General features: G+C 47.6%; 1 protein-coding gene and 1 pseudogene across 2 annotated transcripts in view; both read right to left on the reverse strand.

The window, feature by feature from the left end:
- The window catches only part of LOC144127807 (uncharacterized), a 1,292,097-nt gene that overhangs the window by 1,066,786 nt on the left and 201,976 nt on the right, over nt 1–23,335 (reverse strand). The window lies entirely within an intron of this gene.
- Nucleotides 3,535–3,670, reverse strand: LOC144130691 (U2 spliceosomal RNA; annotated as a pseudogene).

The following is a 23,335-nucleotide window of genomic DNA, read 5'->3' on the forward strand; positions in this document are numbered from 1 at the left end:
GTCACATGATTATCTTGTAAATCTCTGCCCCCACTGTAATGCCGAACAGGCGCTGTGGGTAACGTGATAAATAAACAAAACAAATATATTTCGACCAGTGTTCCGAATAAAAATTCACTAGGAAGTTAGCGCTTGTCGGTGTCTTCTCTCCCGTTCGTCCTCTTCATTTGCTGCGAACTTTGTTGTCACTTAAGACACAAAGTGCTTAATTGCTATGTGTGCGAAAGCACTGTTTTTATTTTTATTTTATTTTCGTTGTTATTAATTCATTCCTTAATTTTTCTCTTTCTGTACAACGGCACACCCACTCATTAGCGCACAGCCGCAAAGCAAATCATATTCTAGGCTGAACTTTGCTGGGCAACGTGAGGGAGCTTTGTGGGATTTCCTGAAGAAGATGGCTGACACCTTTAATTTCCTGACTGCTTGCTTCTCGTTGCAATATTTATTCGCCCTGTCAAGAAGGTATATGACAAAAGTACTAATAGAATATACATTGCCTCTGCCCGTGTATCGGCACCTTTACCTTGATTTAGTAGATTCTAGTGTATTGAAGCAAATTCAACGGATATATATTCAATAACTGCAAAAATTGGCAATGGCTTAGCTCAGCTATGCAGGATATACGTAGCGAGAGCTGCAGTTCCCCCCTGGTTTAATCGCGTGGTCAGTTAAACGACAGCCTTTACATCCTCCACTTCAGTTCCTCTTCTTCGGTCGTATCCATCATCGCCTCGCTCCAGTCTTCCAGTAGGGCCAAAGCACGCCGCTGTTTCCGCTCCGCGTCTTGGCGTCCGCGCTTGGCGATGCGCTCTTCTCTCTGCTCCAGCGTCTCAGCATTTCTTGTGGCCTTGCGATGCTCATTATTCCTTGCCTGGACGGCTAGCTGGCAGGCTACAGCCTCGGGATCCGACGACTCGAGTTTATCTCATCTACGCCGCGCAGCGTCGGCCTCGCTCTGCTTGGCCGCCATGGCAGTGCGGTTTCCACCGCCACATCACCACCATCCCCAATTATATATACTACAAAGCTATCTACACCGCAGTAGAGCGCAGCGGCACGGCGCACCAGCTGCCTGCTCTGACGTCGCTCGGCTCCTCGCGCATGCGCAGTCTCCTTGGCCGGAGGCGAGCGGCGTCTGCTTAGCTGTCGGCGCGCCGCGCCGGCAGCAGTGCACCTCTGACGTCACTCGGCTCTCCTAGGACCGAGTGTGACGCAGTGGGAGCACTTGCTGGCTGGGCAGCCAGGATGAGGAAGCGCAACGATTTCTCGTACGCCGAGCCACGATGGCAGCTGTCAAGTGCGGCATCCTGGACCAAGGGTCGACCACGGCGTCCACTGACCCGTAAGGGCCAAGGACACTTTAAATCTGTCGCAAATAAAGTTCTTTTTTCCGTCCATCCATCCACCGGCCGGAGGCGAGCGGCGTCTGCTCCGCGGTCGGCGCGCGGCGCACCAGCTGCGCCGCTCAGACGTCAATCGGCTCCTCGCGCATGCGCAGAAGTGGCGATCGACGGCTTCAGCGAAACGGCGAGACTACGGGTAATGTAGCTCTCGCTACAAAAACTTTTTTTTTCGAACTCCACACTTCGACTCTACCACTCAAGACATGGCTTCGCGTCGAGAGCACTTTTGTGCCATGGCCGCTGAACTGTGGCCTCTGCGGCCAAGCAGAGATGACCGATCACTGCATTGTGTGGTGCCGTGATGTAGTGTTTTTCTGAGACATACTTCATTGGACAATCAAAAAGGACATGAGATATCGCCGTGCACTATAGAGCTCTTGCCTGTTCTGAAAGGCCCTGGGATTCCGTGCGATCTGCGCGATTGGACTTCTTAGCCTGTGCAAGAGCCGCATGATGGATCGACCCGCAGAGCCAGCTCGTTCATCTATGCTCAGTGAACAGTGTGCCTTGGTGTGGGGGCCGTATGCTGCGTAGGACCAGCTTTCATATGGTTGCCAGTTCTTGACGTATGTGTACGTCCCCCGCAGTTTTGATGTGTATGCGGAGTGCAGTGTAAGAAGGCATGATAATGTGTGTCTGCACTGAGAAATAGTACGTCTGTACATAAAGAATTCGGTAGCTCAGCGGGATTGTTTTCTATGCAATAAAGAAAAAAAATTGGTCAGGAAGCAACGCGGTTCGCATGCTCGCTTCGCATTGTGAAAGTCCTGGGTTCAACTGCTCGCACCTTCGGAAGAAATTTTATTTTGAGACCGTTAGCTCTTACTCATCACGTTTCAAGATTTCGTGCGGTCTGCTACGATGGCTGGCTGGCTGGCTGGCTGGATGGATGGATGGATGGATGGATGGATGGATGGATGGATGGATGGATGGATGGATGGATGGATGGATGGATGGATGGATGGATGGGTGGGTGGGTGGGTGGGTGGGTGGATGGATGGATGGATGGATGGATGGATGGATGGATGGATGGATGGATGGATGGATGGATGGATGGATGGATGGATACGGCTGAACCTTTTAAATCGGGCGGTGGCTCAAGCCACCTAGCCATGACTTACGAAATTTTACTCTTCTCTTGATTTTAGCCACCAATCAGATAACTTTCGCTTGGTTACTTCTACCCGCTTAAAATCTACTTTCCCTTCACTGTCCTTAAATCCCAATACCTTGGATAAATCAGCGCCGCTGCTTTCCACTGTAGGGTGAAACCCTTTACAGCAAAGTATCAAGTGTTCAGCCGTTTCCTCCTCCTCTCCGCACGCAACGCACAACGTGGCTATCTCAAGGTACCTGACTCTATATGTCTTAGTCCGCAAAACTCCCTCCTTTGTTTCCGGAACCCATTTTGTAACTCCCCTAGCACCCCCTCGTTCTCCACCCAAGCCTGCAATCTGTCCTTTATAATCTGCATCACCACCCTGTACACCACAGATGTCACTGTTATGGGACGGTAGTTACTTTCTTCAGCTTTGTCCCCCTCTCCCTTATATATCATGTTCATTCTACTTAATCGCCATTCATCGGGGACTACCCTCCTTGATCCCAGCGCCATCTGTGGCAGAAACTACTCATCACGTTTCGAGATTTCGTGAGGTCTACTGCCACCCTGAGATCAAAGCGCCGTCTGTGCCTGCAACTAGAAAACAGCGCATCTCGCATTAAGACTGGTAGCGTGATCTACAATAGCATTGTAGAAGCAACCATATGCAAATGATGACGTCGCGGTCCAATATGGTGGATAGAGGTGGAACTAGGTGAGTATGATGTCAGGGGACGAAATGGCGGCATAGTTTCGATTCCTCGAATCCAAGTCGGTGGCCATTAAAACTGGTTGTGTCCCCTCATTCCTTCCCCCCTCCCTCGCCAAAAAATATCCTAAAACGGGTAGGAAAGTTGTCACGTTACGGGACCGCTATACTTCTTCTTCTGTTGTTGCCAGGAAAAATGAAAAGGAAAGTGCATAGGCCTGCCCACTGGCTCAAGCTTAGCCACAATCGCTACCACGTGCTGAAAGAAGAGTTTAAAGATAGGATAGAAAGATAGGATAGAAAAGACGGGCGCTATAATGTCCCAGGCTGATCCCGGAGGCAGTGCAATACCGGGCCAACCTGTGGTGGAAGTGAAGCAACCTTCAAGCACTCCACCACATTTCCAAAAATAAGTTTAATATGTTGGGTTCAAATGGGACCCGTATCAGATATTCTATAACCGAAAACGACCCACGGGGCTTCGAACCTTTTTTTTCTTTATTGCATGAATATTCACATCAATAAAATATCGTAGTTGCCATGCCCCTTGGCAGACAACCGTTTCTAACGGACTTTCATTACAACAAGTTGGCCCATCAGACTCAATACATTATCCGCATAGTCCTGCTGCTTCAGGACTTCTCTTAATTTATACATATGTTTGACAAAATAATCACATACCGATCGTGCAACCAAGTCACAATGTCTAAAAGCCATTCTACTCCTCCAAATGCTGTGAAAGCCCAATAACATAATCTGGTCATACTGTGCAACATCACTTTCAGTGGTCAGGTACCGAATTCCGCGCGGTGTCAATGGCAAGTATATTTTTTAGGGTTCTTTGCAAAACATCCCAGTAGAACACCGCATCCCAACAATCCAGGAACACGTGTTCTACCGTCTCTGGCTTTCTACACAAGAGACAGTTTTAGCCCCAAGGAACCAAAAGGCCCTTTTCCTCTAGCCATGTTTTTACTGGTAGGGTTCCTGTATGCAATTTGAAAAAGAATGTTTTAACGCCAGGCGCAACAGTCATCTTCTTACCTCGCCTGAAAACGTCTTTTCCAGGGCCTTCCCCGTATAAGGTTCTGTACAGTGGAGCTAGAAACAACTGCTCAACAAGATCTTTGTATAGTCGCTTCGGCGTTACACTCGATAAAAATTCTAGAGAAAACCGCACTTGAAAAAACCTGAATGACCAGACCACCTCTCGCAGGAAGCGAGACACTGTGTACCTCTGAGCATTTCGCGAAGAGACAATGAATTCTGGAAGTACACTAGATAGCATGGTTTGTATGAATGTTATCAAGAAGGCGTCATATTAGTCACGCAAGAAACAAAACCTTAAAACCATCTGCCGTACATATAGATGCATAAGAGTCAGTCCTCCGACCTTTACCCTCCGGAAGAGATTATCTCTGCGAATTCGTTCCCAATTGGACGCCCAAATAAAAACAGCAAAAACCCGATGAAACCTTTGGATGTTGTTTCGTGCACAATATAATACTTGGAGTAAATACAGGATCCTTGCTACAAGAAAGGTGTTACATACAGTAGCACGCGCGAAAATGGAAAGGTTACGGCCCATCCACCCTTTCTTCCTGTCCCGCATTTCTTCTGATTTTTCATTCCAGTAGCTAGTATTCTCCCCATATGTGTCCAGCGGGACTCCCAAATGAACTCAGGGAGTTGTAGCCCATCGGACCCCGCAGAACAATTCCGGCTCTAAGTCCCATTGCCCATGCCAGACTCCGAGACATTTGTCTAAATTAACAGCGCTGCCAGTTTGCCTGTAAAACCTTTCAGTTATTTGTAACGCTTCTACAACACTTTTGCGGTCTTCACAAAAGAGCGCTACGTCATCAGCGTATGCCATTATTCTCACCTCACACGCTGCCAACCTAAAACCTCGGATGTTCCCACTCGCAGTCATCATCCTACAAAAAGGCTCCAAATAAATTGCAAAAAGGAGAGGGGACAGTGGACATTTTTGTCGAACAGATGCCCTTACATCAATTTTTTCAGATAACAGTTTGTTTATCATAAGGCGTGTCGAGCAACATGCATAAGCCATTCTTATCCCTTTGAGAACAACTGAACCAATACCATTATGTTCCAACAAACAATAGAGTATTTCATGAGACACTCGATCGAACGCTTTTTCAAAGTCAGTTTGAACCATAGCCACTTTTTTATTTAGAGCATCGCAGCACTCGAGCACGCTGCGTGCTACATGAGTATTTTTAATTATGCTTCTGGTTTTTATTCCGCACGTTTGGTGAGGTCCTACAATATCTTTTATGACGTCTTGCAATCGCTTGGCTAACACTTTCATCAGAATTTTATAATCAACGTTTGTTCACGTGATCGGTCTATATCCTGTAACCTTTACCAGCTTCGCTGGGTCATGTGTCGTAGGAATTAAGACCGTATGGGCATTGTTGAACGAAGGTGGCTGCCTACCGACCTCAAACCACTCCTTGAAAAGCTTATAAAGCACAGTGGCAAGGTCATATTTAAAGCTGTTATAAAAGGCCGCACTCAAACCACGGGACTTCGAACCTAGTGCGATATACATATACATTTGTTCCGCTTTATATACTCCGACAACAACAGGCACCCATGCGGGAACAGGTGTGTACCGAATTTGGTAGGCAAATAAAACCCTATTTGTAGATGTACAGAAATAAAACCACAATTAAATAATAGGTACACACTGTACACATGCAATTACTAATTGAAGCGACACCATATCACCCCGCAAGCCGAAATCTTGGCCCACCTTAACCCCTAAACGAAGCAAATTCCGCATGGGACGTATCATGAGAGGGTGCAATTAGACAATGGGTAGACGTGCATCGTAATTTCTCTGATAGATGGCGCTAGGCGGCGATCGTTCCGCTAGGCGGTGCGCGTGCACGCGTAGCCGAGCATGGTGGCAATCCACCTCGTTTCGAACGGTATTACATTCCGTTTCTCGACACGGTCAGCGCGTTCTACTCCGCTTTCTTCATCTAGTAAACCAAACAGCTAACGCTCGTTACTTTAACGTCTTCCAGATGGTGGCGACCTTTTTTCTTCTATGTCACAGTGACGTCAACACTAGAACAACAGATACCAAGACGTTCCAAGAAGCCGTATAGCCAGCGCACGCCAAGCACCCGCAGCGTCGCAAGTAGATAATGCATCGCTGAGGTATAGTCTGGCGATATTTATCGTCGTGCATAGTGAGAAGTATGTTTTGTATGCAGCGGAGCATCATATTAACGTTATTTCACAGAGGGTGCGTAAACATTGTGTAGGGTGGGAAGAATAATCTATGGAAGCCACAAGCTCGTCCTCTAGGTAAGTAAACCGGCCAGGAACAAGGGCAGATCGACTCGTGCTAATGTGAGAGTGGATACCATTAGCGGAAATCGCGACCGAGGGTCGTAGAGAGTCTTGTGGGGTGAGCAGAAGAAATCTGCTGGAATAATGCAAGGAGGTAATACGAAGAGGATCTTAATTCCCCTGCGATGGATTCAACGCGGCTGATGAGAATGATGGACACGCAAGAGCTAGGATGAAAAATTCAATCACAGTTCTCGGTTAAGGCTTACAACGAAGCTTAAGCTCAAAAGGACTTTATATCGACCAGTATCACATTTAAAAGGCCAGGAGACACAATCTCGCCACTACTATATTCACCACCTGTTTGCAGAAGAGAACAGACAGAGAGGGTTTATTGGCGGGAAAGGCAGAGAGGTGGGCCGGAAAGATGAATATCTGGCCTGCTGCTCTGCACTGGGGAAGGAGAAGGGGCGAAAAAAAGAGGATCACGATGGGGGATTATGATGATGGGAGGAGGCAGATCAAAAAAGACAAGGCACATTTTCTAACATTACAAACGCGAGACAGCGGAGGCAGCGGATCGGCAGCAACGCCCATTATTTCACCTTGAATCGCAGAGGTCTGCTGTCCCTAAGAGCTATCACCTGATAGTGGACCACCGGATTGCCTGGGTTGATTTCCAGTCAACAAAAGGAATCCTGAATCTTTTATACCTGTCCACATCACGTGTCACTGCATCACCGCACTGGTGCGTCGCCTGCTGGACATCAAAGAACGGCAACACCGCATTCCTGGTCACTTGGCAGTGGATCGGCAGCAACGCTCATTCTTTCATCTTGAATCGCAGGTTTGAGCCGTCATTTTTGTATCTTCTACTTAGCACTGCTCTCTGCATTGCCTCTGCTGCCGGTGATCATTTGATACCTGTAGTGCTTTGTGTCCTGCTTGCGACATGACAGAGATTCCTGAGCTAAAGCGTGAATTCCGAAAGGACCTGAGGAGCTAAACAGTAGACAAAGACTACGAAAAAATGAAGCAAAAGTGCGCGGAAATAAAGAAGGAAAAAGCAGCACTAAAGAAGTTTATGAACAACTGCTAGAAGAACTTGAAAAGCTGAGAAAACAGGTGCACGATATCTCTGTTAGAGAAACAGAGCAGGATCAGTACTCTAGGAATAAGAATATTGAAATAAAGGGTGTGTCGTATCATAATCATCATCATAATCACCATCATTATCATCATCATCAGCCTGATTACACCCACTGCAGGGCAAATGCCTCTGCCATGTCTATCCAATTAACCCTGTCCTTTGTCAGCTGCGGCCACCATATCCCCGCAAACTTCTTAATGTCATCCGCCCACCTAAACCTCTGCCGCCCCCTGCTATCCTTCCCTTCTCTTGGAATCAACTCCGTTACCCTTAAGGAGCAGTCGACTGTACTGCGGACTGTACGGCATGTACTGCGAAGGCAAGATGCCTTCGCAGTACATGCCCTGTCCAAGCCCATTTCTTCCTCTTTATTTCAATTGGGTTGTCATTAACACGCGTTTGTTCCCTCACCCATTCTGCCCGCTTCCGGTCTCTTAACGTTACACCTATCACTTTTCTTTCCATGGCTCGCTGCGTTGGCCTTAACTTAAGCTGAACCATTTCGTTAGGCTCCCCGTTTCTGCAACGTAGGTGAGTAACGGTAAGATACAACTCTTGTACACTTTTCTCTTAAGGGATATTGGTAACCTGCTATTCATGATCTGAGAGAAGCTGCCATGTGCGCTCCGCCGCCGCCTTAATCTTCTAGTTATTTCCCTCTCATGATCCGGATCAGCTGACACTACCTGCCCTAAGTGTTTACCACTTCAAGCACCTCGCTACCAATTGTGAACTGCTGTTCCCTTGCTAGACTGTTGAGCATTACTTTTGTTTTCTGCTTGTTAATTTTTAGTCCGACCGTTCTGCTCTGTCTGTCTAACTAACTGATTGATCGTCATTTGCTGTTCACATCCTGGGTGACTGAGCAAGGCAATGTCATCAGCGAATCGCAGATTATTTAGGTATTCTCCGTTTACTCTTATCCCCAACTGTTCCTAATTCAGGCCTCGGAATACCTCCTTTAAAGAGGCGGTGAATAGCATTGGGGGCATAGTGTCTCTTTGCCTGACATCCTTCTTCATTGGAATTTTATTGCTGACTTTGTGGAGGATTATGGCAGCTGCGCAGTTCCTATATATATCTTCCAGTATTTTGCCATAAGGCTCATCTACACCCTGATTCTGCAATGCCTGCCTGATCGTTTGGTTGATTAAAGTAAGGTTGGCCTGGTTTTTCAGCAGCGCAGGGGACAAAGGACGTGACAAGTGCACAGACACGGCGCCGTGTCTGTGCACCTGTCACGTCCTTTGTCCGCTGCGCTGCTGAAAAACCATGTCACACCAACTTGCCCAAGCTTCTACAGTATCAGCAAGGTTGGCCTCACTCTATTAGCGATTACCTGAATAAATACCTTGTAGGCAACGGACAGTAAGCTGGTCGATCAGTAATTTTTGAAGTTCTTGGCGTCTCCTTTCTTAGGAATTAATATTATGTTCTCGTTCTTTCAAGCTTCTGGTACAGTCGAGGTCATAAGGCATTGCGTATACAGGGTGGCTAGTTTTTCTAGCACAATCTCCCCTCCGTCCCTCAACAGTTCTCCGGTTAGCATTGCTCCGGAGGCTTTCTCTGCTTATTCTTTCGTTACTGGCAGGATGACGCATTGCTGTGAGCTACTGTCTCTATCGTTAACGTTGTGATTACATTGGGTTCTCTTTATATTTGTGTAGAACTCCTCGGTTGCCTTAACTATCTTATCCATATTGCTAATGACATCGCCGTCTTTGTTTCTTAACGCATACATCTGGTTTTTAACTATGCCTAGTTTCCTCTTCACCGCTTTTAGGCTACCTCCGTTCTTTAGAGCATGCTCGATTCTCTCCATATCAAAGTTCCTTATGTCAGCTACTCTGCGCTTATTTATTAACTTCGATAGCTCCGTTAGTTCTATCCTGTCTGTAGGGTTAGACGCCCTCATGCTTTGGCGTATCTTAATCAGATCTTTTGTCTCCTGAGATAGCTTGTCGGTATCCTGTCGTAGTGTTCCACCGCCTGCTTCTACTGCACAATCCGTAATGATAGCTGTCAGGTTATCGTTCATTGTATGAACATTAAGATCGTCTGAATATCTGTTCTGCAGCGACATCCTGAATTCCTGTACTTTCCCTCTTATCGCTAGCTCGTTTGTGGCCTTCCTCTGTACTAGATTCTTCCGTTCCCTCTTCAAGTCTAAGTAATTCGAGACCTTACCATTCTGTGGTCGCTACAACGCACCTTACTAAGGACGTTCCCATCCTCAACGATGCCAGGTTGAGCTCATAGTATGAAGCCGATTTCTTTTTTAGTCTCACCATTGGGGCTCTTCCAGGTCCACTTCCTGTTCTCTCGTGTTCGGAAGAAGGTATTCATGATCCGTAAATTATTTCTATCTGCAAATTCTACTAATAACTCTCCCCTGCTATTTCTAGAGCCTATCCCATAGTCGCCTACAGCGTGATCGCCAGTCTTCTTGCCCGCCTTGGCATTGAACTCGCCCATCAGTACAGTGTGCTGTGTTTTACTTTGTTCATTGCCGATCCCACGTCCTCATAAAAGCTTTCAACTGTCTGGTCCTCACGACTGGATGTAGGCGCGCAGGCTTGCACCACCTTCAGCTTGTACCTCTCATTAGACATAATTACGATAGCGGCCACCCTCTCGTTAATACTATAGAACTCCTCTACGTTACGAGCTATATCCTGATTAATCAGGAACCTTACACCTAGTTCTCGTCCATCCGCTAATCTGTGATAGCACATCATGTGCCCGTCCTTTAGTACTGTATACTTCACTAAGCCCTATGGCATCCCATTTAATAACACTCATCTAAACAGGTTATCGAACAAGAAAAAGCGTTTATTTCGTTCAGCTAAACACTCCTCAAAATTATCTCATTGGTTAGCGTACAAAAAAAGCGGCCAAATCTTATGTCACGTCTTTCAGGTCAGCTAAGTTTTCATTTTTAAACACTACTCTTCCACAGTTACTAAAAACTAATCCAAAGCGATTTTAGAATGTCATTCGAGGCAACACTAATAAGAGTGTCTTATCACTACTCACCAGTTCTGGGGACTTAGTGCCGCCTCATCTCTGTTCAAATGTGCTTAACAACACATTTATTATGTCATTTTCATCCCTAGTACTCACCACTCCGATGCCAGTTTTGAATGCTACCAATTATCAGATCATGGACCCCATAATATTTGAGTCAGCAGGTATCAAAGCTATAATAGATAACTTAAAACCCAAATTATCTTGCGGAGTGGACGAGATCAATATTACATTTTTGCAAAATACGGTGGAATACAGTTCAATAATACTAGAGTGCATTTTCTCCCAATCGTACAACTCTGGCACTATACCTCTTGACTGGAACTCCGGAAAAGTAATCCCCATCCACAAGTCAGGTCCAACACATGATCCCCTCAACTACAGGCCCATTTCCCTTACATCTGTACCATGTAAAATCATGGAGCACATTATATACACACATCTTGTTAACTTTCTTGAAAATAACTTTTTCTCAAGTGCCCAGCATAGATTCCGTAAACATTTCTCTTGCGAAACTCAGCTTGTCTCCTTCACTAATGATTTGCATGCCTATCTAGACTCTGGTTTTTCAATTGACTGTATATTTCTTGATTTCTCTAAAGCTTTTGACAAGGTAAACCATGCGCTACTTCTTCATAAACTAAGCGTCTTAGGCAATGACCCTGCAGTAATTGATTGGATTCGCGCTTTCCTCACGTCCCGCGTTCAGTCTGTAACTACTAATGAAGTTAACTCACCTTCGGCCCCAGTCTACTCCGGCGTTCCGCAAGGGTCGGTTCTGGGACCTCTCTTATTCTTGATTTACATAAACGACTTGTCTTCTTGCGTTTCTTCCAAAATTTGCCTATTTGCTGATGACTTTGTTCTGTACCGTAAACTTACTGATAATTCCGATGTCCTATTAGTGCAGAATGACCTTAATAATAATAAGGAAGGGTGCAGTACATGGTACATGCAATTAAATATTAACAAATGTAAATCGATGAGGGTATCTCGCACTAACGTATCAGATCCCACGTATACGCTTAATAACATTTTATTAGAGTCTGTGACATCATACCGCTACCTTGGTGTAACCATTACAAATGATCTCTCTTGGAAATCACATGTCAGTTCCATCATCGCCAAAGCCAGTCGTACTTTTGGATACATTCGTCGTAGTTTCTCTGTTGCACCATCATCCTTAAAATTATTAATGTATACAACCTACATTCGTCCACAACTCGAATACGCATAATCTGTTTGGGATCCCGGCCAAGTAACTCTCATACAGTCCCTTGAGGCAGTACAAAATCGCTCAGCCCGGTTCATCTTAAATAACTATCAAAAGACAGCCAGTGTTACTAATATGAAAGCATACTTGCATCTTCCGCCCTTATCAACTCGAAGAAAGCTATCTCGCCTCACACGTTTTCATAAAATATACCACTATAACTCAACATTGCGCTCCTTGTTGATTCAACCCCCATCATACATTTCATATCGCCGTAACCACAGTCAAAAGGTCTACATTCCACACTCAAACACGGTTGCCCATTCTAACTCGTTTCTTCCCAGGACTTGTAATGGTTGGAATAACCTATCCGCATCACTAACAAGTATAACTGGAGAAGAAAACTTTAAATCCGCGTCGCAAAGCTTCTTTCTTGCATAGTGTTAAACCATTTTTTCATTTGTCTATCTTCATTGTGTACTGTGTTCCTTGTTACATTTTTATTATACTTTTGACACCAATCCCGCCTTAGAAATTATATTTTGTACCTTGTTGTTCTATTTTCTTTTGTTTTATTATTTTCTTCATGTGCTAACTTTACTTCGTATATGTATCCGCCCCTCTGTAACGTACATCTGTACCCTGAGGGTATATTAAATAAATAAATAAATGCCTTCTAGTCCCTCGAATAGCACTGCTAGGCTAGCCTCACTAGATAAGGCTCTAGCGTTTAACGTTGCCAGGTTCAGATTCCAGTGGCGGCCTGTCCGGAGCCAGATTCTTAGCACCCTCCGCTGCGTCACAGGTCTGGCCGCCGCCGTAGTCAGTTGCTCCGCAGCCGCTGGGTACTGAGGGCCGAGGGTTAATTGTTTTGTTCGTAGAAGGTTGTGGCCAAGTACTACACCAGGGTGACCAAATCCTCCTCTGGTGAGGGAGTGCGCTGTCGGTTCTTGTCACCGAGATCAGGCCGCACCCTAGGCCTAATTATGCAATTCCATCGACACTCGGAGCTTCTTTCTTCAAACACGATGGAGAATTGCGCGGCACCGGGATTCGAGCCTCGGTCCTCTTGCACGCGTGGCGGACGCTCCACCACTACCCGATAAACGGAACTACACTACCCTCTTGAAAATCTGGCGTAGTTGAAGCAAAATGAATGTTACATCACATTGAGAAACTGGAAGAGGGCAGAGTGGGCAATAACTTAACCACAACTCCTCTCAATCCAGGCCTGTAAACAGGTGGCGAATAGCATTGGCGAAATCGTACGTCTCTGCTTGACTCCCTTGCTTATTAGAATTTTATTTCTGACTTTATGATGGCTGTACAGGAGCTATAAATATATCTACCTGCAATTTCACATACGACTCTTCTACACCTTGATGTGCGCTATATACAGCTCCTGGTTATAATCTGAACCCTTCTCTATCACCTGATTGAAAGTATGAATGTGGCCTACTGTCGAGTATCCTCAACAAAAGCCTGCCTGATCATTTGGTTGATTGAAGTAACAGTTTATCCTGATTCTATTTGCGATTAGTTAACAAATACCTTGTAGGCAACGGACAGTAACCTGATCGGTCTCTTCTATCTTCTGATTCTGCAATGACTGCCCGACTGTCAATGTCTCGATTGAATCTCTGAAGGCTGTATATAGGGGGTTGATTATATTTTTACGTGTCGGCCAGCCGAAGAAAGAAACGCGATGGTCGATGACAATGAGGTGATTTTAATGGCCGCTGGCCTAGCGCGAGCGCTTCTGCCCGCGCCAGTGCACAGTTTGGTTTGGTTTGGTTTATGGGGGTTTAACGTCCCAAAGCAACTCAGGCTGTGAAGGAGGCCGTAGTGAAGGGCTCCGGAAAGTTAGACCACCTGGAGTTCTTTAAAGTGCGCTGACATCGCACAGTACACGGGCCTCTAAAATTTCGCCTCCATCGAAATTCCACCGCCACAGCCGGCATCGAACCCGCGTCTTTCGGGCCAGCAGCCGAGCGCCATAACCACTCAGCCACCACGGTGGCTAAACCAGTGCAGAGTTCGTAGTCTTCGTCACGCTACCAGAGGCCACCGAGCGATCGTCCCGATCGGTGACAAAACGACGCGCGAAATTGTGGTAGCCTTCAGAGGATGGTGGGTCAGGAAGGAGAAAGTGGCGAGATGCTGGGCGCCACAATAAAGAAGATGGCTGAATGATTTCTGATCCGCCAAGCTTCCGTGCCGCAGGTCACCAGGAGCACGGTCGATGGCCCAGGACGCGCCGAACGGCCTGGGCAGAGGAACGGTGTCTTCAGATGTAAGTGGTGTCTCGGGTCGATGGGGACGGTAGGTCGGGTCTTAGCGTCGGGTTCAGTTCGTCGTGTTGAGTGGTCTGGGCGGGGGACGGGGTGGAGGGAATAACGTTGAGGTGTAGTTCGGGTCTGAAACGCTGGGGCACGGCCGAGCGACGCAGGCTAAGAACTCACGGCCGACAACCACGGCTGACGCATGCGCCGGAGCTCCCCGGACCAGGATGCCGATTGATCCCCGCACCTCCACCAAATGTTACGCGGCGGCCAGTTGAAGAATGGGACGCGATGATCGATGGCAATGCGGTGATTTTAACGGCCGCTGGCCTAGCGCGAGCGCTGCTGCCCGCGCCACTGCACAGTTCGTCGTCTTCGTCACAATATTCTGCGCATTCCTCTACCACATGATTGATATTGTGATTACGGTTTATTGTCTATCTTTTACAAAAGCCTGCCCGATCATTTGATAGGTTGAAGTTTAAGTTTTACCTGACTCTTAGCGGTCACCTTAGTAAATACCTTGTAGGCTACGGACAGCGCTGATTTTTTTACATTTTTCAAGTTCTTGCGTCTGTTTTATGTTGTGTTAAGATGAGGTTAGCTCGCTTCCAAGCTTCTGGTACGCTCTAGGTCACGAGACATTGCGTATATAGGGTTGCTAGTTCTTCTATCACAATCTGCCCTCTGTCCTTAACAGATCTGCTGCTACGTTATCGTTACCAGCTGCTTTCTCCCTTTCTCTTTCAGTACTGGCGAGATCTTACAATGCTGTACGTTATTCCCTATTTACGTCCTGATTGCACTGGCTATCGTATTGCGCGTACATTGAATCTGTGTAGAACTGTCCAGCTACTTTAACTGACTTACATATATTGCTAATAACATTACCATCTTTGTTTCTTAACGCACATACGTGATTTGTGTCAATGCTTAATTTCCTCTTCACAGCTGTTAGGCCGTCTCCATTCTTCAAAGCGTCCAGAAGAAAGGGGCACCGAAACCTGTCCAGGCCCCAGGGTTCATAGGATTAAAAATGGTGCTTTCTCTATCCTGCTGCTTAGGTGCTAGGCTCGTATACTTCGTTATAAGGGATAACAGCAGACTTTAGTTTTCGTTAGTAATAGAGTGAATGAAGGAAAATCAAGAAAGTGAAGGCGCGGTCTCTGTGACTCTTGTTAGTGGGGTACCTGGCCAGTGCGACGGAGGTGGGGAGGGTTGAGATGGTGTTAACTGAACACTCAAAATTGGGATTGCTTGAGTGAATCGATACTCCCTTTTCTACCCCTTGTCCCACAGCCCGGTCAAGGTGTACCCAAAAAGGAGGGTTGCACCTACTGTGCCTTCCTGCCCTCGTTTCTAGTCTCTGCTTTTATTCGCAAAAGTTGCTATTAAAGAGCCAAAAAGACTTAGGCATAACATCAGTGAATATTTTATTCACTGCAAAATAGAGTGACCTCCTATCTTTTGGAGCACTTCCATTCTTCCGGGCAATAATGAGCAGGGCGATTCTACAATAGCTCGGTCTCCACGAATTCGATTCCATTCAGCTTCTGCTGCTTGCCGCAATATTTCTGGACCTCCTGTGTCCGGATACACGCGAGCCAGATTAGCTTCCACAATGCCCCATATGTTCTCAATTATGTTCAGGTCCGGACTCCACGGTGGCCACTGTAGCTGTGTGATGTCACTCTTGCACTACAAACGCAGTGTGTGCGGGGCACCCGTAATGCTGGAAATAAAGAAAGGAGAAACAATAAAGATAAAGGGACGCCCAGCCAATATTGTTCGGAATAGGTTAGCAGTGCTTCACTTATTCCTTTATGTCGTAAAAATGAGCCACGCAAAGATGTCCTCTTAAAGATTCGTCACCCATCACGAGATAACCATAAGATTCACTCCGTTCACCTGATCTGGTTTTCCGCAGAGGCGTCATTGTTAGCAACAATTGGGGCAACGACGCGCACACATGATGGCCATGAAAAGGAGAGAACGCAGAAAAAAGGTGGCGAATTAGTGATGGCGGGGATGGTTGTAGCCAAGCAGAGCCTACAAGCCTAAGGGACCCAAGTATGGACTTGAACCACAAGTGCCGCCGCAAGAACTGATTGCCATCCATCGTCGAAACGCCAGTAAGGCCAATTCAGAGGAGTATGAAAAGTGTCTACTTGAGGCCGTAGACTGCCTTCTCAAATCCTGCGACAGGGTACCTGTTCGTCATAAGGGAACTTCACCCCGAGCCATTGTGTCTTTAATTAAGAAAAATAACCTAAGGCTTTTACAAGCAGATAAGGAAGGTAGATTTGTAGTGTTATCTGAAAATAATTTCTCGGAAAGAGCAGCCCAGGCTATTGAAAAGAATTTTTCGCCAGTCAAAGTGAAAGCTACGAAAGTTAAGAACACAGCTGTTGCAATGTGTGAGCAGTTAGGTTTAGTCCGTCTTGGTAAACAGATTGCCAAATGCAAGAAATATGCATTAAAAGTTTTCTTTTTGGTAAAAAAAAACAAGCAAGGAATGGGGGGGGGGGGGGGCGTTTAGAACTATTGTTACTGAAAAGGGGTCCTGGCAGAGGCCGCTTAGCCGGTTCTTGTTGGAAAATTTGGGTAAGCTTGATGTCGAAGTCGTGAGGAGCAAAACCGCAAAACAGGACGGGACTGAGGCAGGCGACAACACAGGGCGGTACTGACAAGTGATCATTTATTGAAAGAACAGCAGAGCTTATATGGATCAATCGCGCGTGTAATCTGGCAAGCGTGTTCCATGAGCCACCTAGTCGATATAAGTATGTAGTCTTACCATATCTTCATAATATTTCCCACAATCTTAAGAACATCTCAGGCAGATATAGCGTTGACGTGGTAATGTCTGCGCCCTGCAAGCTTCCAAGACTTCAATTTGGTGAGGAAGCAGACTTTAACGCATGTAGCTTGCGGCATGAAGCATTCGAAGAAGTATATCTCATGCGCAACTGGGGTGGTTTATAAAATTCCCCTCAGCTGTGGTCGATTTTATAGCGGACAAATTGGCAGAATTTTAAACATTCGTCTGCAAGAGCATGCACGCTCCTTGAGTAGGCCCGGAGGACCTGCCCTGCCCGTTCACTGTCGCAGTTGTAAGGGCTGCTATCCTAAGCTTAATTGTACAGAGATCATAGGAAGAAGAAAGGGGCAGTTGGAAAGGGAAATTGTCGAGGCTGTTGCCATCCTGGAATCGGAGCCAGATAAGTGTGTCAGCACGCCTTCTGTGTCTATTTTTCAGAAAGAATGAGCGTTTCTGTCAGTGCTTCACTAGGTTGTTTTTTGCTTGGTTTTGCGCAGGTTAGTTGTGCCATCCTTGCTCGGTTTCGTTCCCTTCGCCGTACCGATTGTTTTCGTCATGGTTGCCATTGAACTGTTTTCTCATGCTTCATCTTCATTTTACAATTGCTTGCCAAATTACACGCGCGACTGATCCATATAAGCTCTGCTGTTTTTTCAATAAATGTTCAGTTGTCAGTACCGCCCTGAGTTGTCGCCTGCCTCAGTCCCGTCCTGTTTTGCGGCTTTGCTCCTCACGATGTCCTACCAACTGGCCTACAACCAAGCCCTTCTAAGTTGGTGTAGAAGACCCCTTTCTTACCAAAAAATCGGATGAAGTTTGTGAATTCTTAGAATCGCATCGTGATGTTGGACGCGCCTTTTCGGTAGATGTTATGGATTTATTTTATTATGTTGCCCATTGTCGTGCGCGGCTGGCTTGCACACATCCGGAGCCTCAAGTAATCACGTACAGAACGCCGCCTGTATGTGGACAAGAGTGCGTACGCTGTGATCCATTTCCTTTTGACTCCACATGGAACTAACGAGTCAAGCGGACGGCGACGGAGGGGAGACGCGGAGTTCGGCGACGTGCCCACGTTCCCCATGCGCTCAGTGCCAGGCGACGCGCTGCCGCCGGGTGCTCTCGAACATTTGAACGAAGCGCAGCGCCGAGAACTAGAGGCACTGATCGAGGAGAATGGCCAGGTTTTCAGCAGTAGGCCCGGCAAATGCACGCTAGGAGCGCACAAAATCGTGCTAAAGGAGGGTGCTCAGCCACGGGCTGGCCATGCGTACAAGGTCCCGATGGCGTATCGGAAGGAAGTGGAGAGGCAAGTAGATGAGCTCCTGGAGTGGGGACTAATATATCCCGTTGAGAGTCCTCATGCTCACCCAGTGGTTTGCGTCGCTAAAAAAGATGGGGGGCGGCGCCTGTGCTGCGATTATCGGAAGTTGAATGCGATAACCGAGCAGGACGCCTTCCCGATGAGCCTACCGTCCGAGCTGCTGTTCCGAGTAGCGAAGGCCAACTTCATCAGCCTAATAGACATGCTGAGAGGCTATTGGCAAATATCCCTTGACGAGCAGGCACAGGCCCTCACGGCATTCGTCACTCCGGTGGGGCAGTACGCATGGAGGGTCATGCCCTTCGGCCTTCGAAATGCGAGTTCGACATTTCAGAGGGTCATAAACCAGGTACTAGCACCGCACCGCGAGTACGCATGCGCCTACATAGATGACCTCGCGATTTATTCAGACACCTGGGAGGAGCATTTGAGGCACGTTCGGGCGGTGCTCGCTTCGATCGCAGCCGCCGGGTTCACCGTGAACGCAGGCAAATGTCATTTCGCGAGACGAGAAGTCGAATTTTTGGGCCATGTGGTTGGGTCGGGGAAGCACAGCGCTAATCCAGGAAAGGTCAAGGCAATAGACGAGATGCCGAGGCCCCAAACAAAGAAGGAGCTCAGAAGCTTTCTGGGCTTAGCTAACTATTACTGACAATATGTCCCCGACTATTCTCGCGTCGTGCTCCCACTGACGAGCTTAACTAACAGGCGGACACCGCAGCGGCTCCCATGGGATGACGAGGCGCAGAGGGCTTTTGATGAGGTGAAAGCTTGCTTGAAGAGCGCATCCTCACTTCATGCGCCTGACCCAAGTAAGGAGTTCGTGCTCGCAACCGATGCTTCGGACTACGCGGTGGGTGCCTGCCTTGCCCAGTGCGATGACGAGGGCCGCGAGCAGCCTATCGCTTTTCTGAGCAAAAAGCTAAGCCCGGCTCAGACCCGCTGGGCGACTATCGAGAAGGAGGCTTATGCCATCATTTGGGCATTAGGGCGACTTGAAGTCTGGTTGTGTGGCGCACAAATGAGGGTCATAACGGACCATAACCCGCTCAAATATTTGACTCTGAGTAGTCCGCACAGCGCCAAGCTGACACGCTGGGCACTCGCTCTGCAGAGATTCGATATCCGGGTCGAGCACAAAAAGGGGGAGCAAAACGCTAATGCCGATGCAATGTCGCGACTCGTAGCTGCCAACTAGAGGCGTGGGGGTATCCGGGGCCTGGAGTTATGTCATTTATGGAGGTGTACCCTGAGGCTTTGGCAACGCATATGGTTCGGCAGCGGCAGGTGGTGCTTCTTCGGCTCCGGGCCCGCGCCACGTTGGTCTGTTCGGTTTTTTTGTGTGTGCTTCATTCCAAGATGTTATGCAGCACACTTGGTGGGGAGGTGTCGTGCGCGGCTGGCTTGCACACATCCGGAGCCTCAAGTAATCACGTACAGAACGCCGCCTGTATGTGGACAAGAGTGCGTACGCTGTGATCCATTTCCTTTTGACTCCACATGGAACTAACGAGTCAAGCGGACGGCGACGGAGGGGAGTTCGGGGTGCGCAGACGACCCAGCTTGGCCGGGCCCCATTGTTCGCAGCCCGCTCCGAGAAGCAGCAACGAAGGCGCGTCGCCTTTCATCCCTACCGCGGCGACGCTGCCCAAGGCCATTACCCGGGCGGCGGTCGTTCAGTGTGTGGCTAGGAGGCAGTTTTGAAGACGCGTTCCTCATGTTCACTGTGAGCGCTTATCAGCTCCATATGACTGCCAGGCACTTCCTGTGCACGTGGGGCATCAGGAAGAATTGGGGAGCGGCGGCGCCTTAAGTGGCACGGCTTTCGACAATCTGTGCGGCCCTCGCATGCTCTTTAAGCGAGTAATCATGCCGCCCCGCGGGGGAGGATGGAGTGATCCGAGAGGGGAATTGTTAGTATTCGTGACAGTGACCTGTCCCCTCTCCCCAATCTTTGATTGGGCGTGTTTTACGCTCCTCTGTCTCTTTTTCAATGTGTTTTCCTCTCCCATGTGTTTTATTGGATGTGTTTTCCTTTCCCCGGTCCTTGATTGGATGTGTGCTTGTGTTTTGACCTAATTGGTTGGTGTTTCACTGAGGGCGGGGACTTAGGGATTAAAAGAAGACGTTTTGGTGGGACCGGGGGTTGATTTCGTCTGGTCACTCTGCGGATCAATCACTATGTACATAGTTGTTCTCCTTGTTGTACCTTCCGTTCTGTCTTAACTATTTTATGTGTGATTAAACAGTTTACTTCCTGAAGTTCCACGAGTAATGTGACTGAGCAAGTTTAGAACCTCAAGACGTCGGCATCCAACAACTTCTACCTTTCCCCTTCGGGCTGACATCAAGGAAGAGAAAGGGGTAAAAGGAACTCAACTCCCATGAAGCATTGATCACTGCCGTAAGAGAGTGCATTGAAAGTAAAGACCCTATTTCTTTACAAAATACTGCGAGTATGTCCATCGAGGGTTTTTTAACCCTTTTACAGTTTTACTTACAATCTACCTTTGTAACTTTTGACGAGCAGTGTTTTCTGCAGAAAGCTGGCATATTTATAGGCTCCTCTGTTGCACCTGTTTTGTGTAATATTTTTCTTTCACAAATGGATCAAGGTTTTCACCAGGTTTTACCAGCTAGCAACGTTTTTAAAGTGTTCAGATATGGGGATGATTTTTTAATAACTTTTACTAAGGACGGAAGTTTGAACTTCGAACGAAGTGTGCACGATTGTTTATCCTTATTTCGACAACATGGAAATGGCTTAAGTTTAATATCTGAAGTACCTAGGCAATGTTTTACAGTTTTTGGGTCTTATTATTGAGTTTTGTGAGGAACATATTTGTTGGGCGTATGCTCCGCGCGCAAAAAAGAGGCTTCTGCCATGTGACTCCGCCCACTCCAAGCTCATAAAAAGGGGGATTGCTTCACTTTGCTTCGAATCCGCCCTCGGAAAATCACGATCTCACAAGATGCACCTAAGTTTTCAAAACCAATTGGCCAGGCTGTCTTCAGCTGGGTTCCCTGGTCCGCTCGTAACGGCGGTCGCTGAAAGCCTGCTACAGAAGATGAAGAGAAAGGCAGTGAGAGCTGGGGAAGACGTCCATAGAGAAGAGGTGGTGCGATCTGTGGTGGTGCCCTACATGCACAAGTTAGCCCACAACTTGAAAAAGGTCGCGAGTAAGCATCGTGTGACGCTTGTTTTTTCAGCCCCTGATAAGCTCGGAAGCCTTTGCTCTCGCATTGAAAGAGACCGAAAAGAAGAAAGAGTGTGTGGCACCAAACATGGGCGATCGTTCAAGAAGTGCGCCGAAGGAGTTGTCTACGAAACTGCCCTCTCGTGCGGCTGCTCCTACATAGAGCAAACAGGACGCTGCGTTAACGAGCGAATCAGGGAACACGAAAGAAACGTAGAGCAACATAAAGAAGGCCCAAATATACCTAAGCATATAAGGTCCTGCCCGTCACGCTTTTGTGAGCCATGTTTTTCCGGTGCGCGAATCCTATCTGAATGCAAAGATAAAAAAGCCAGAGAATTAATGGAAGCTTTTTTTTTATTGCAAAGAAAGGAAGCATCTGCGTCAGCGACACGTCCATATCTTTGTATAAGGCTGAGAACAAACGTTTCACCCGTTCGTTAAAATAGCAACTTTGAAGATGATAGTAATCCTTTCCATTATTTCCTCTTCCATTACAGCCCCTCCTCCTCCTGCTCCTCCTTTCGTGTAAGACGGTATATATTTGTGCGAGTTGCCTTCGAATAAATCAGTTGTGAGTGGCGCTCCGTCCCGTCTTTCTGCCTCGTGTTGTTCTTTTTCGCGCCTGTAACCAAAGATGACCTAGACGCTCTAGGCTGCTGCTCGTTCGTCGCTGCGACGCCGCGTACGGTGGCACTAACAGCAAATGTTGCATTCTTGTTCTGGTCTGTCTAGAAATCAGGCGTCCGCACTGTTAAGGTACGACACTGCTCCCAGCACGCCAGAGGCTAGAGATGAAGCGATGTGGTACGTCTGCGGAGTGCGAGCCAGCCGGAAGCCCACAAGCTGCTCAAGTTTAATTACAGTTTACTTGAATTTTCTGGCTTTTCCCAATTGTTTCTTTCAAGGCTGCTATTTCCACGAGACAGCTTTCTGTTCGCGTCTGCTCGAAAGCATGGGAAGTGACCGTGCTGAAAAGGTAAGTTTAAATCGGAAGAGCGGCATACGGAGTCGGCTGCTATGCCAGCGCACAGCACAAGCACAATGCGCGTACTCTCAGAGCTCGTACTGCCATATAGCCAGCTCTCGGTAAGGCCTGCAAATACTTTATTTTAATTTGGTGGAGGTGCTTGGAGCAGCCATTCGTTTGCATCGTGGAGCTCGCAGGAGCACCACCGACGCAAGCCGGGCACTGCCCTCTCGTCTTCTGGGACAGCTGCGCCGGTGTCATTGATGGGACTGGACGAATATTGAGGGCTACGTAGTCCGGGATCTCGAGAAGTGGAGCCGGACGCAGCCCTGAGTAACCTCGGCGTGCAACGCCCATGGCCCATTGTAGAACTTGCTATGCCAGTACTGTAAATAATTCCATGCTGTTGACTACTAAGGAGTCCCAAGGATTAGTTCTCAAGGCCTAACAAGTGCGGGCTACTATTGCAGCACAAAATGAGCAACAACGACGCGAAGCTATCGCCTGTAGTTGTCGTGTCACAACGATTTTACTTGAAATGTGTGCAGCACACTCCCGATACTGCAAGGAAATACAAGTGAGGAGCAACTATGCAGCAAGGCAGTGACACACCACTGAATAAACCGCAATGGATGCTGCGCTGGTGGTAGCCGTAAGGGCTTTAACGGCGAACGTTGAGCCAGCCTATATTCATTCATCGTGAAACAGGGCGCACTAAAAAGAGAAGCGAGAAAAGGATAGAATTCCTATTTCGTCCGGTTTTGCCCCTTAATGTTTGTGCGTGCTGTTTCAGAGGCAGCTGTT

This window comes from Amblyomma americanum, chromosome 4 (assembly GCF_052857255.1).
Source record: "Amblyomma americanum isolate KBUSLIRL-KWMA chromosome 4, ASM5285725v1, whole genome shotgun sequence".
In the NCBI taxonomy this organism is placed as follows: domain Eukaryota; kingdom Metazoa; phylum Arthropoda; class Arachnida; order Ixodida; family Ixodidae; genus Amblyomma; species Amblyomma americanum.